This window comes from Mirounga leonina, unplaced genomic scaffold (assembly GCF_011800145.1).
Source record: "Mirounga leonina isolate KUSES-001 unplaced genomic scaffold, KU_Mleo_1.0 Mir_125, whole genome shotgun sequence".
NCBI classification, from domain to species: Eukaryota; Metazoa; Chordata; class Mammalia; order Carnivora; family Phocidae; genus Mirounga; species Mirounga leonina.
The window spans coordinates 8,299,532-8,313,357 of NW_023270305.1; positions in this window are offsets into that span (position 1 = coordinate 8,299,532).

Sequence of the window (13,826 nt, forward strand, 5' to 3'; positions counted from 1 at the left end):
TCTGCCTCACACGCACGTGGGAAAGCAAAACCCAGCTGGTCGGATGACGTCTGAAGCAATCAGCCCATTGCCAAGTCCAGCAAGCCACCATCATCAATGGGTATAAAGCCGGTGGGTGGCGCTTGGGAATGGGACCATTAAGGCCGATGTGTTCTGATGGTTGCATTACTGGCATCCGAAGTCCCAAGGCTCTGGTCTGGGCCCCTGTCTACCAGTCCAGCTTCTTTTGTGACTGTCTCCCCCTTTCTGGGCCCCAGCCAAACAGCACACAGCTGTCCCTTGAGAGTGCCATGTTCCTTTCTGCCCCAGGCCCTTGGTTCCTGCTCTCCCTCTGACTGCCCTTCTCATGACCCCAACGTCATTCATGAACTGTGACTAGAGGGAAGCTCCATGAGGACAGGGACTTTGGCTGGCTGGCTCATCACTGCATCTGCATAGCCTAGAATGGTGCCTGGACCACAGTCAGCATTCAATAAATATCTGTAAAGAAAATTACTTAATTATCTATCAGACCTCAGTTCACACCTTACTTCCTCAGTTCAGTTTTCTCTGGGTTATAACCCTCTTATTAAGTGCTCTGATTCCTGACCTTTTTCTTTATTATATGTGTATTTATGTCTGTGTATATATATATAATTATTTGTCTAATGTCTGACTGTCCCACAAGACTATAAGCTCCATAAGGGCAAGGATACCATGATATTCTTAGTGACATTTGTGTGGTAGGTATTTAATAAATCTGTGATGGATGTGTAAATAGCCAAGCAATTCTTAGAGAGGTCAAGTCTTTCTGAGCTGCTATTTTCATAATAAAGTTCTCAGAGGAACTGACAGAAAATGCATCAGAAATCAACAGATTAAAAAGGCAATAATCTGATTTAAAAGTGGGCAAAGGACCCGAATAAATATTGTTCCAAAGAAGACATACAAATGGCCAACAGGTATATGAAAAGGTGCTCAACATCACTAACCATCAGGGAAATGCAAATCAAAACAACAAGGAGAATTCATTTCACACCAGTTAGGATGGCTATTATTAAAAAAAAAAAAAAAAAGAATGTTGGCAAGGATGTGGGAAAAAGGAACCTTGGGAATGTAAATTGGTATAGCTATTATGGAAAACGGTATGGAAGTTCCTCAAAAAATTAAAAATAGAACTACCATATGATCCAGCAATTCCACTTATGGTCTATATCCAAAGGAAATGAAATCACTGTCTCAAAGAGATATCTGTACTCCCGGCATTATATGTGCATTGCAACAAATATACTTTTATTTTTATTATATGCATAATGGAATATTATTCAGCTACTAAAAAGAGGAACTGTTCACTGAAGCAATATTCACAAGAGCGAAGCTATGGAAACAACCTCAGTGCCTGTTGACAGAGGTGTAGATAAAGAAAATGTGATTGTGTATCATGAAATATCATGCAACCATTAAAAATAGGAAACCCTGTCATTTGCAACAACATGGATAAACGCGGAGTACATTTTGCTAAGTGAAATAAGTGAGACACAGAAAGACAAATACTGTCCCCTTTATATGGGGACTCTAAAGAAAAAACAAACAAACCATAGAACTCACAGACTCAGAAAGTAGAGTAGTGGTGGTCAGGGCTGGGGCTGTGGAGGGAAATGGCGACATTTCGGTCAAAAGCCACAAACTCTCAGTTATAAGATGAGTAAGTTCTGGGGACCTAATGTACAGCTTGGGGACTATAGATAATAATACTGTGGTATATACTTAAAATTTGTTAAGAATAGATCTTAACACACAAACACACACACACAAGTAACCATGAGATGATGAACGTGTTAATTAACTTGATTGTGGAAATCATTTCACAATGTATATTTATATCAAATCATCACCTTGTACACTTTAAATATATACAACTTTATGTGTTAATTATACCTCAATAAAGCTGAGAAAAATCATGCCTAAACGACCAATCATTTTTCTCCAGAAGAGCATATTCCTGATTTCAGAATGACAATCAGTGGGAAAATGAGGTTCACTTAAAAGCCCATCGCCTTGTAGCCACTTTGATGGACTACATGTGTTCCATTAAGCGAGGGGACCTTCCTGAGATTAATCTGATTTATGGCTCATGCATTTCCTAAAGCACATGGTGGCGGGCAGAAGATGTGGGCTGTGGGAGTCTGGAAGGATGTATAAAGTCTGAGGAGCCAAAGGCCATTTCGTTTGCATGGTTTCGTTTGCAGGGTCTGCTTGGCAGATCCCGATGCAAACCTCAGCTGCACGGAGCAGGCTTAAAACCTGGACATGTGGAGGCCAGAGACTGGGCTGGAATAAGCCATCAGTTTACAAACAAGTTCCCCTCAGATCCTCCTATTTTTTTTTTTTTTTTTTTTTTTTTTTTGCCGCTTCCTATTTGCTGGCAGAAGTTCTGTCGGTGGTATCCACACAGGGACTATCTTGGTTGGGGGTGTGCCGACAGGCACGGGAGGCTGGGTCGTCTGTGGACGACCTCGCAGACCTCCTGGAAATGGGTAGGACCTCGCAGACCTCCTGGAAATGGGCAGGACTCGTTAGAGCACCGAGCGTGCAGGATCAGCATGCGGGTACTAGCTGCTGGTGCTCACGGAGCACGCAGACGCCCATCATCCAACACGGCTACCCATTGCCACCTCTTTGCTAGTGCTGACGGCAGGAGAGGGTATCTCTGGAAACAAGATAGACTTTTTTTAACCTACCCTAGTAGTCTGGTGGGTCCTGCTGCCAGGAAGAAAGATGAGTAATAAATCCCCTCACTCTTTTTGTAGGTATGAGGGGATAAAATATATACAAAATGTAGCATTTACCGTTTTAACCGTTTTTAGTTTTACAGTTCAGTGGGATTAAGTACATTGTATGATGTGGTGCATCCATCACCATCATCCATTTCCAGCACTTTTGAATCATTCCAAACAGAAACTCGGTCCCCATTAAACAGGAACTTCCCATTCTTCCCTCTCCCCAGCCCCCGGTAAGCTCTGTTCTACTTTCTATGGATTTGCTTATGCTAAGTACCTCATGTAAGTGAAATCATACACACTTTGTCCTTTTGTGTCTGGCTTATTACACTTGGCAGAATGTTTTCAAAGTTCATTCATCCACATTGTAGCATGTGTCAGAATTTCCTTCCTTTTTAAGGCCGAATAATATTTCATGAGATGTATATACCACCTTTTTTTAAACATTCATGTGTTGATATTTAGGTTGTTTCCACCTTTTGGCTGCTGTGAATAATGCTGCTATGAACATGCGCAGGCAAATAACCCTTCAAGATCCTACTGTCAGTTTTTTTGGACATCTACCAAGAAGTGGGATTTCTGAATCATATGGTAATTCTATTTTTAATTTTTTTTTTTTTTGGTGGAAGTGTTAAGCAAAGTCACCAGCTGGATGTAAAGTGGGTAGGGGATGTGGGACAGGTGAAGAGGGAGAAGATACAAAATAATAATTTTAGAAAGAGAAAATAAACTTACTAGGGAAACATTTTAGGATTACCAGGCTGTGTGGCATGATCATTTGAGGTTTGTGGTCATCCACTTAAAATGAAAATTACCTCCAGGAACTATGTGTGTGTTTACATGAATGATATCTCCCATTCTCTACGTATTATTCAGCAACTTGCTTTTACTACTTCCAATACACTGTACGGACACTAGTCCATAGTGACTTCTGTCACCATCCCCCCAGTGATGGACCCTGAGGCCATTTCCAGTTTTCACCATGAGAAGGGAAGCTACAAGAGAGCCCTTTACCTGCTGCCTTGGGTACACAGGACAATTGCCCTAAGAACGTACCAGGAAACAGATTTACTGGATCATAAGGTAAGTGCATTTTAAAGTTAAATAGATTCTTTCAATTGCCCTCCAAAGTGATTCTACTAATTTATATTCCCACCAACAAAATATGAGACTAGTCCACATCTTTATCAGCCCTACTTTCTAGTTTGCTTGCCTGTTAGAATAAAAAATGGCTTCTCATTCTTTTCATTTACGTTTCCTTTATTATTGAGATATTACACCCTTTCCTGTGTTTCTTGACCATTTGGATTTCTCCTTCTGTGAACTGTCCTTTCATATCCTTTACACTGTTTCCTTGTGTATTGTTTACTTTTTCATATTGATTTATAATATACTTACATTTTTGTATATCAACTGTGTGCATATTATAACTGTTGCAAGTATTTCCCTCAGTCGGTTGCTGGCTTTCAGTTTTCGTGATGGTGTGTTTTGATGCGGTTGAATTTACTGATATCCGTTCCTCAATGGCTTCTGTGTGGAGTATCTTGTCTCACAAGCTTTCCCCGTCACAAATCCATAAAAATAATATGTTTTTCTCTAATTCTTTTGTAGCCATTGTTGTTTTTAAAGATTTTTATTTTTTTCTTAAGTAATCTCTACATCCAACGTGGGGCTCGAACCCACAACCCCGAGATCAAGAATCGCACCCTCCACCAACTGAGCCAGCCAGGTGCCCCTCTTTTGTATTTGTTTTAATTCACCTTTTTTTCCTGAGATATTATAGATTCACATGTGGTTGAAAGAAATAATACAGAGGAGCTCAAGCCTCCCTTACCCGCTCTCCCCCAGTGGTAACAGCTTGCAAAACCTAGACATTGACACTGGGGCAGATACAGAACAAGTCCCTCCGCACAAAGAGCCCCCATGTTCCCCCTTTAGAGCCACATGGACTTCTCGCTCTCCTACACCCCACCCCACTGCCGCCCTATCCTTAACTCTGGCAACCACTAATCTGTTCTCCATTTCTACAATCTTGTCATTTCAAGAATGTTCCATGAACGGAATCACACAGTATTCTAATTCCCCTTTGGGAATTGGCTTTCTTCACTCTGCATAATTCCCCGGAGAATTATTCGAGTTGTTTTGGGTGTCAATAGTTTGCTCCTTCTTATTGCTGGGACATATTTACTCCTTGGTGTGGATGCACCCACTTTGCTTACCCTTCATCTGTTGAAGAACATCTGGGCAGGTCATTTCCAGTTTGGGGCTATTCCATATAAAGTTGTTAGGAACATTTGTGTGCAGATTGTTCAAAAATACAAGTGTTAGGTCGAATCAAAGTTACATGTTTAGTTTCTTAAGAAACTACCAAACTGTTTCCTGGTGGCTAGACCATGTTACGTCCCCACCTGCAAAGTACAGGTGATCCAAGTTCTTCTCATCCCAGTCAGAAGTTGAGGTTGTCACTATATTTCCTTTAGCTATTTTGATAGGTGGGTGATGCTTTCTCCTGTGGTTTTTAATTAGCATTTCCCTATGGCTCAGAATGTTGAAGATTTTTTCATATGTTCATTTGCCATAAGAATATTCTCTTCAGTAAAATACCAGTTCATGTCTTTTGCCCATTTTCTAATTTAATGGGTTGGTTTTTTTAGTGTTCAGTTTTGAAAGGTCTTTATGTATTCTAGATGATAGTCCTTTGTGAGATACGTGTTTTGCAAATATTTTCCCCTCAGTCTGCAGCTTATCTTTTTTTTTTTTAAGATTTTATTTATTTGAGAGAGGCAGTGAGAGAGCATGAGCGGGGGCGGGGAGGGGCGGAGGGAGAAGGAGATGCAGACTCCCTGCTGAACAGGGAGCTAGACCCAGGGCTCAATTCCAGGACCTTGAGATCGTGACCTGAGCTGAAGGCAGCCGCTTAACCAACTGAGCGCCCCCCCCCTCCGGGGGGGGCTCCTGCAGCTTATCTTTTTATCCTCTTTCCTGGGCCTTTCACAAAGCAAAAGTTTTAAATTTTGATTAAGCTCAATTTATCACTATTTCCTTTTATGGAGAGTGCTTTTGGTGTCAAGGCTAAGAACTCTGCTTAGCCCCAAATTCCAAAGATTCTTCTCCTATGTTCGTTTGTTTTTCTAAAAGTTTTATAGTTTTATGTTTCACATTTAAGTTTATGATCCATTTTGAGTTCATTTTTATACAGGCTATGGGGTCTAGATTGAGGTTCACTTTTTTTGCGTTTGGATTGTCCGATTGTTCCGCACCCTTCGTTTCAAAGGTTGCCCTTCCTCTATTGTGTTGCTTTTGCTCCTTTATCAAAACTGAGTTGGGCATATTTGTGTGGTCCTTTTTCCACGTTCTCTGCTCTGTCCCACCATCTGTGTCCTTCACACCAACAACACACAGCTGTCATTATAACACCTGGGAAATTGGGTAGACTAACACTCACTTCATTTTTCTTTTGTAAAATTGTTTTAGCTATTCTAGTTCCTTTACATTTCCATATAAATTTTAGAATAATTTGTCTCTATCTACAAAAAAAATCATAGTCATTTCACAAGCTTTCCTGACCATAGAACCATAAAAATAATCTCTTATACTTTTTCTGTTCTTTTGTAATTTTTAAAAAATGTTTTGTTCTTAAGTACCCTAGAGGGGTTTTTTTGATGAATGGCGTGGAGTAGGGTGCAAACTTGATTTTCATTTTTTTGTACTCATTTCTCTCAACATTTTTAATTGAATAGTTTTTCACTCAATTGCTTTACCAACTTTATCATATACTAAGTTCCTATATGTTCACGGGTCTGTTTCTGTGCTCACTGTTCTATTCCATCAGTCTAATTATTTATTGTTATGTTGTTTTTAATTCTATAACTTCACAATATGTTTTGATATCTGGCAGGATATCCCCTTCCCTGTTCTTCTTTTTCAAAATAGTCTTTTCTGCATCTTTTCTTCCATGTGAATAATAATAAAACTGTCCGTTTTAACTAGAAATCCCAGGGAGATGGCTATTGGGATTGACTGAATTTATAGATAATTTCTACAGTGGATATTTTCATAATATGGAGATTTCCAGATATAGTATATACCCCCTTTTATTTGAGTCTTCTTTTATGTCCGTTATTAAGTTTTATGGATTTCTCCACATAAGTCTCTCACTTTTTCTTAGGACTAGTCCTAAATATGTTGTGAGTTTTCATTATGTTGTAAAGAGGATCTTCTCTCACATATATTTTCAAATTGGGCACTGTCGTGTAGGAACAAAGTCTTCCCATGTAAATGTTCCCATAAGATACACATAGGAACTTTTTTGTGGGAGGCACTGGAGTTCAGAGAGGGAAGCCCAGGGCCAAATGTAGGTCCTCTGCCCCTTAAGTGCCTGGAACTGCCTGGAAGACTCTGGAATGGAGGGTGAGGAGGATAGCAGAGCTGAGGGGTCTCTCTTTCACTTGCTGAGTGGGGACCCAGCTCATGGCTTTACTTAACTTGGCCTCTCTCTCAGTGTGGCTCCTAGAAGACTTAACTACAGCACCCAACACCCTGCCTCCCCTTCCCCACCTTTCCCTCCCCGCTGTGTTCCATTTGCTTTACAGCTTGTCTCTCCCAGGCCAGTCCTGTGCTTCTACCTATCTCTGTGACCAAAGCCTACTGTGTGTAGGTCCTAGAGTCCAACCTGGTAAGTGGATCCCATGATCATTAAAAGGTTAAAGGATCATTACACCATGGCATTGATAATGGGGACCAAGCCACTGGCTGACCATTCCTTGAAGACAAGGTGAAAGGCAAGAGGTGAGTATGGAGAAGACTGATTAGAACCGAATGCTTAGGTTGCAAAGGGGCAGCAAAGGGGTCCAGGGATGAAGGAGACCAGCCCTCAAGCACTAGGGTATAGGGTGACACCCTCAATGGGAAGGCAGGCCTACAGCTGGAATTGAGGGGCCTGGTCAATGGCTTCTAAAGTACCCACCATATGAGGCGGAGTGTGGGGAGGGATGGCCTGAGAGCCTGGAAAGCAAGAATGCTGTGAGTCTACATCTCTGAATCAGAAGTGCGCTGGAGGAGCTTAATAGTGTGTGTGACACTCGGCTTCTTTGTGTCCATGTTTGTCTCATTCAGGATTCATCATGGTGTTGGGAAGAGTTGCAGCCCATCTTGGCTGAGTCAGGAGTCTGAGGGAAGGAGCATCCAAGGGAGTACAGAATGACTATCCTGGGGGCCAGTGTGGAGGTGTTAGAGGGAAGCAGACAGAGAGTCCCTCAGAGGGAACGAAGAAGACTCAGGGCTAGAATCCGCCCTGCTCTTCCTCTCCTGAAATACTAGTTTCAACTGCACCATGCAAATTCAAGGTTTCTTTAGTAAATGAAGGTTATTCACCTCCTTAGCTTTGTGACCATTGCTATTTTCTCATCCAAAAAATAAAGATAGTAATTCAACAAAGTGCCCCAAGTTGTAGAACGCTTTTTTTACGGGAGATATTGGGTGGTATAATAGGTTATTTTACATAGTATGTGGATATACCCTTAAATAATGATGAATTACATGGTGATAAATGGATTCCTTTTTCATTTTTTTTTTCCTCCAGTTCTTCGGATTACATAAGGAGAAAGTCTCTGGTACTTGTTTAAGTTGGGATGCTTTTGCTGCAATAATCAAACACTCAAATTAAAAGTAAATAAAACAATGAGGAAAATGCATGACCTCATGTAACCTTACAGGGGAAGGCAATTCCAGAGAAGTTCAACAGCCCAATGAAGTCATCAAAGGCCCACGTTCTCCTCATATTTCCTCATCTCCTCATTGGCTTGGTCCTCCGGCACGTTCCTTTGCAGCTACAAAAAGCACCAGGATTAGTATATATCTGTAGAGACATGTACTTTATGTCCTTATACTTTAAGACATACACTTCAATGTTATTTAAAGACATTAAGAGTAGCTCAAGTTGTGATTTGTTTGTTTTTAAAGATTTATTTATTTATTTGAGAGAGAGAAAGAGAGCACGAGCAGGGGGAGGGGCAGAAGGAGAGGAAGAGAGAGAATCTCAAGCAGACTCCGTGCTGATCATGGAGCCTGATGCAGAGCTCTGTCCCACGACTCTGAGATCATGACCTGAGCCAAAACCAAGAGTCAGACGCTAAACCAACTGCCCCACCCAGGCGCCCCTTGTTTGTTTATTTTAAGGCACACACACACACACACAATGTTTTATTGAAGTGAAATTCACATAAAATAACCATTTCAAAACAAACTATTCAGTGGGCCACAAGATTGTTCAACCACCACCACCATCTAATTCCAAATTTTTTTTTTATCGTGGTAAAAAGATCTATAACAAAATTTATCATCTTAACCATTCTTAGGTGTATAGTACAATAGTGAATGCACATTGTTGTACAACAACTTTCTAGAGCTTTCTTATCTTGCAGAACTGAAACACAATACCGAATTAACGACTCCCAGCCCCTGTTCTACTTTCTGTTTCTAAGAATTTGACTACTTGAGATATTTCATAAAAATATAACTGGAATTGCACAGTATTTGTCTTTTTGTACCTAGCTTATCTCACTTAGCATAATGCCTTTAAGATTCACCCATGTTGTAGCCAATGACAGGATTCCCTTCCTTTTTTAAGACTGCATAATATTCCATTGTATGCATAGACCACATTTCTTTATCCATTCATTCTTTCATGGGCATTAAAGTTGTTTCTGGGGTGTTGTGTTTTTTTTATTTTTTTTTAAAGATTGTATTTATTTATTTTTAAGAGAGAGAGCGAGCACACAAGCAGGAACCAGGGAGGGGCAGAGGGAGAAGACTCCCCACTGAGTAGGGAGCCCAATTTAAGACTCGATCCCAGGACTCTGGGATCATGACCTGAGCCGAAGGCAGACGCTTAACTGACTGAGCCACCCAGGCGCCCTGTTTATTTTTTAAACAGAGAAGTAAATCACTCCCAGAAGCTCCCAGTAGATTTCACTCAGCTTTCAGGGGCCAGAGCTGGGCCATAATCCCATGCTCACTGAAGGGAGGCTGGGAAAAGTATAGCATGTCTAACCCCCCTCAGAGGAGGAGGGCTCTTCCAGTGAGAAAGACGGTGTGAGAAGGGTGTAGATCACCAGTTTCAGTCACAGTGAGCCTGGAACCTCTCAAACAGTAGTGAAAATACCTTGGAATGCCTCTGCCTCCAATCTCTCCATAGGCAATAGTATCCAGCAGAAAATATAATGATAACATTGCATTTACTTGTGCAGCTATTTATAACAAGTGCTACTGGATATAATTTGCTTTAAAAATAAGTGGATTTAAATTTTTTTTAAAAGGAAATTGAGGGCACCTGGGTGGCTCAGTCAGTTAAGCATCTGCCTTCAGCTCAGGTCATGATCCCAGGGTCCTGGGATAGAGTTCCACATAGGGCTCCCTGCTCAGTGGGGAGCCGGCCTCTCCTTCTCCCACTCCCCCTGCTTGTGCTCTCTCTCTTTCTCCCTATGTGTGTGTCAAATAAATAAGTAAAATCTTTAAAAATAAATAAATAAATAAACAAATGAATAAATAAAAATTTAAAAAGGAAACTGATCTAAAGAGAAGAACTAAGTAAAGAATAATACAAGGACTATATGCTGGTTAACTGAACATAATAAAACAAAATAAAATAAAATAAAAGAATAACACAAGTGGTATGCAAAAGATATGGCAAACATCTTAAAGGTGGGAAGTAAATCATTCAAATTTGGGTTGCAGGGAAATGGTGAGGTTTAAATGAAATAATGTATGCAAAGTCTCAGCCCGTTGCCTGGAACACAGAAGGAGCGCTCTCAACAACTTGTGACAAAAACCATGGTTCCCTTCAAGTTCAAATTGCCCCTAGATTCCACAAATAAAATCAGAGGACAAGGAGTTAAATTTGAATTCCAGATAAACGACGAATAACTTTTTTAAGCAAATCACACGCAGTGTTTGGGACATACTTGTAGTAAAAAAACGGTTACTCATTGTTTAACTGAAATTCAGATTTAACTGAGCAACCTTTGCTTTGTCTGGCAACCCCATTTCACCCATTTTCCCTGGAATGAAGAAGAGCTGGATGTCACCAGGCTCCCTCCACTGGGTAGTTGGGCAGAAGATGAGGGAATGCGGAGGCTCCTTGTGAGGCTGGAGAACCTATGCCCAGGAGCAGCCTCTAGCCTGAGCACTGCAGCCCTGGCCCCCATGTCCCCCCAACCCTGGGACAGACTCTCCAGCCCCCTGCGCCCCACCTCCCAGTGGCTGTGATGAGGGAGGGGACCAGGTGGCCTGGGAGGGAGGTGTTGCTGGGGCAGCATGTTATAGACAGCCAGGATCTGATGAACACACAGGAGTCTCCCTATATGACTTTAAAGGCTTACCGCAGGGACCTGGGCCCATAAACACTCAGACAAAGAGGTTTTATGAGTGTTGGGCTGGACCCATCCTCCCCTCACCTCCTCCCCTTCCCTGTCTGCACTGAGCCAAGCCAGGGAAACTCTTCCGTCCATAGAAGGGCATGGGCTTGGTCCACGTGCTCCCAAAGCACAGGGAACTCTGGATGTGTCACTTGTCCTTTCACCACCCTCCCTGGCCATGCTGAGCAAGATCGGATTCCTCCCACCACACACACACACACACATACACACACACACACACGGAGCACCAACTACAGCATAACATGCCTCATCACTTCCATTTGCTGCCTCAGCTCTTTGAGGGTGTGGGGGACACTTTAAACCAAGAGTTCCCGGCCATCAGTCTGTAGGACGACAGGCCAGCTCATTGGTCATTCCCACAGCTAAACCCAGCAGCTGGGCGGGAGGACGGTGTGGTAACTACGGTTCCCCCTCTCCTGCCGCGCTTCGGGTCTCTACCGCAGACCCCGCTTCAACTCTCCCGGTCTCTTGGGGACTGATGCTGCCTGCCACTTACACTGTAGGAAAGATGGATTTCAACTCGATTCACCTCAGACAGCAGGAGAATCTCACGATCTTTAGGGAGAAAGACCTCAAAATTCCATGGATCCTCATGTCTGGAAAATGGTGGCTGTGATTCACACCAGGCCAAGAAGAAAGAGATTCCTGAGCCCAGAGCGCCTTCTGTTTGTCCCATGGAATTGCTTAGCCCCATTACTCACACCACAGACCAGGGTGACACAGCTACCTCTTCGGGCTTACTCATGCGCTGCTTATCCCCTGGGTGCCTGGCGTAGGCGTGGGGGTGGGGGGCGGGGGGGTGTCCTTCCCAGACAGATTGAAGCTCCCCAGGGCAGAGAGATCTTCTTCTTCCTTGGTGGCTCCGCGGGGGTACAGTAAGTACACAGTGATGACTGCCGGCCCTGCTCAGGGCTCTGTCTGCAGCACGCCTCATCCCAACAGGGTGTGTGTGTGTGTGTGTGTGCACGCACGCACGCACACAGACATGTATGCCAAGCCCCCAGGTCTAGTCCCACCATCAACTGTTAACAGTCTTATTGTCGTGTCCATTGGGCGCATCCAGAGAGCCCGGAAGCAAACACAGGCACTCATGTCTGGATGATGTCTACCAGCCCCGGACGAGGCCTGGCTGGAAAGGGAGTCTGCTAGAGCCCTCTGCTCCATTCCACTCACCCCTTCCTTCTCACAACACCCTCCTCTTGCAGATCGCAGGGGAGCAGGCCCCCACCTGCTCGGGCTTCTCTCTTCTGTCCCCTGGCGTGGCCACTCAGGCTCTTTGCTCCTCTCCCTTCTGGCAGGACCCTGACCCCTTGTCCCCGACCACTGGCTTGTGTGGTCAGCTCTTGCAGTCCATCTGGTCTCACTCAAAAGATGCTCTGAGGGCGGAAGTCTGGCTTCAGATCCCACCACTACAGTTCTCCCGGATCAACAGGCCACGCGCATTGCCACGCCGGGCCACCTACTGTCATGTAGCTGGTGTGAAATTACGCTCAGGGCCTCCATCTGTCTTCACCGTGAGTCCAATGGCCCATTTACTACCCCAGCCTTGGTGTGCGCCAGGGATAAGGTGTTTGCTGAGTCCCAGCAAGGAGGATGTGGGCAGCGTGGGAAGAAAGAGAAAGCCTACAACTTGGGGACACGGGAGTATAGTGGGCCCCACTGGCCTGCCCAGCTCATGTTGCCTGGCCTCCTGCGTCTGAGCGAGAGTTACCTTTCCAACTGAGGGCAGTAGGCTCTGGGAGCATCTGAGAGCAAGCGGGCAGGCAGGAACCCTGGGACTTGTGACCTGCAAAACCTCCCCAGCTTATAAGGTCCCCCCCAACTCTGCCCCTCCCCCTTCCTGAAAGCTGTGTGGTAGTTCCAGGCAGGAGGTGGGCCAGGAGTGGAAGACCCAGAGGACCCAGGAGAGCCCCCCAGCAGCTGTTCTCCTGAGGTGGGCCCCTCCCCACCGCACTGTCAAGTCCGTGCTCCAGAGAGAGCCAGGGCCCTGGTCCTCACAATCTCTGGGCACACCAGGGTCGGCCCCGCGGCCAGGGGAATGTCATCCTCCTTGCCCCTTGCTTCCTGCTGATTTCAGACCATCAGCTTGCACTTCTGCTGCTCCAGCCTCGGCCCACACTCCACTCCCACAAAGATGCCACCCCTGCCTCAGGAGCACTTCTGGCCTGAGAGCAATCGCTGAGACACGGCCGTGTCACACAGCACAAGGCTGGCCTGCTCTTCCATCAGGGTAGCTCCACGATCTCAGGCCAAGACATCTTGCGGTGGGGGTGGGGGGGATGGAGAGAGATGTGCACGCGGGAGAGTCACAGCCTCCGCATGGAGACCGACCGACCCAGCTGCTCGGTGCTCCTCGGACAGCCCGGTCCTGGGTCGGACGGGCTGCTTTTATGTTGATAGTTAATGTTTATAGCTATTTCTCCGGCAGCAAGTTAAATCGCATCTGCTCGGGCAGACATCCAGGCACAGGGCAGGCAGGCAGACGGAGCAGCCAGGGCCCGGGGGTCCAGAAACCTGGCGGACAGTCCTTCCTGCTGTAAAGCTCTGGGTCTACTAGGAAGGGCAGGCTGGCGGAGGGGAGGGGGGCAGCCACTTCAGTGGTTCAGTGCCCCAGACGATTCCGCCTGTTCTG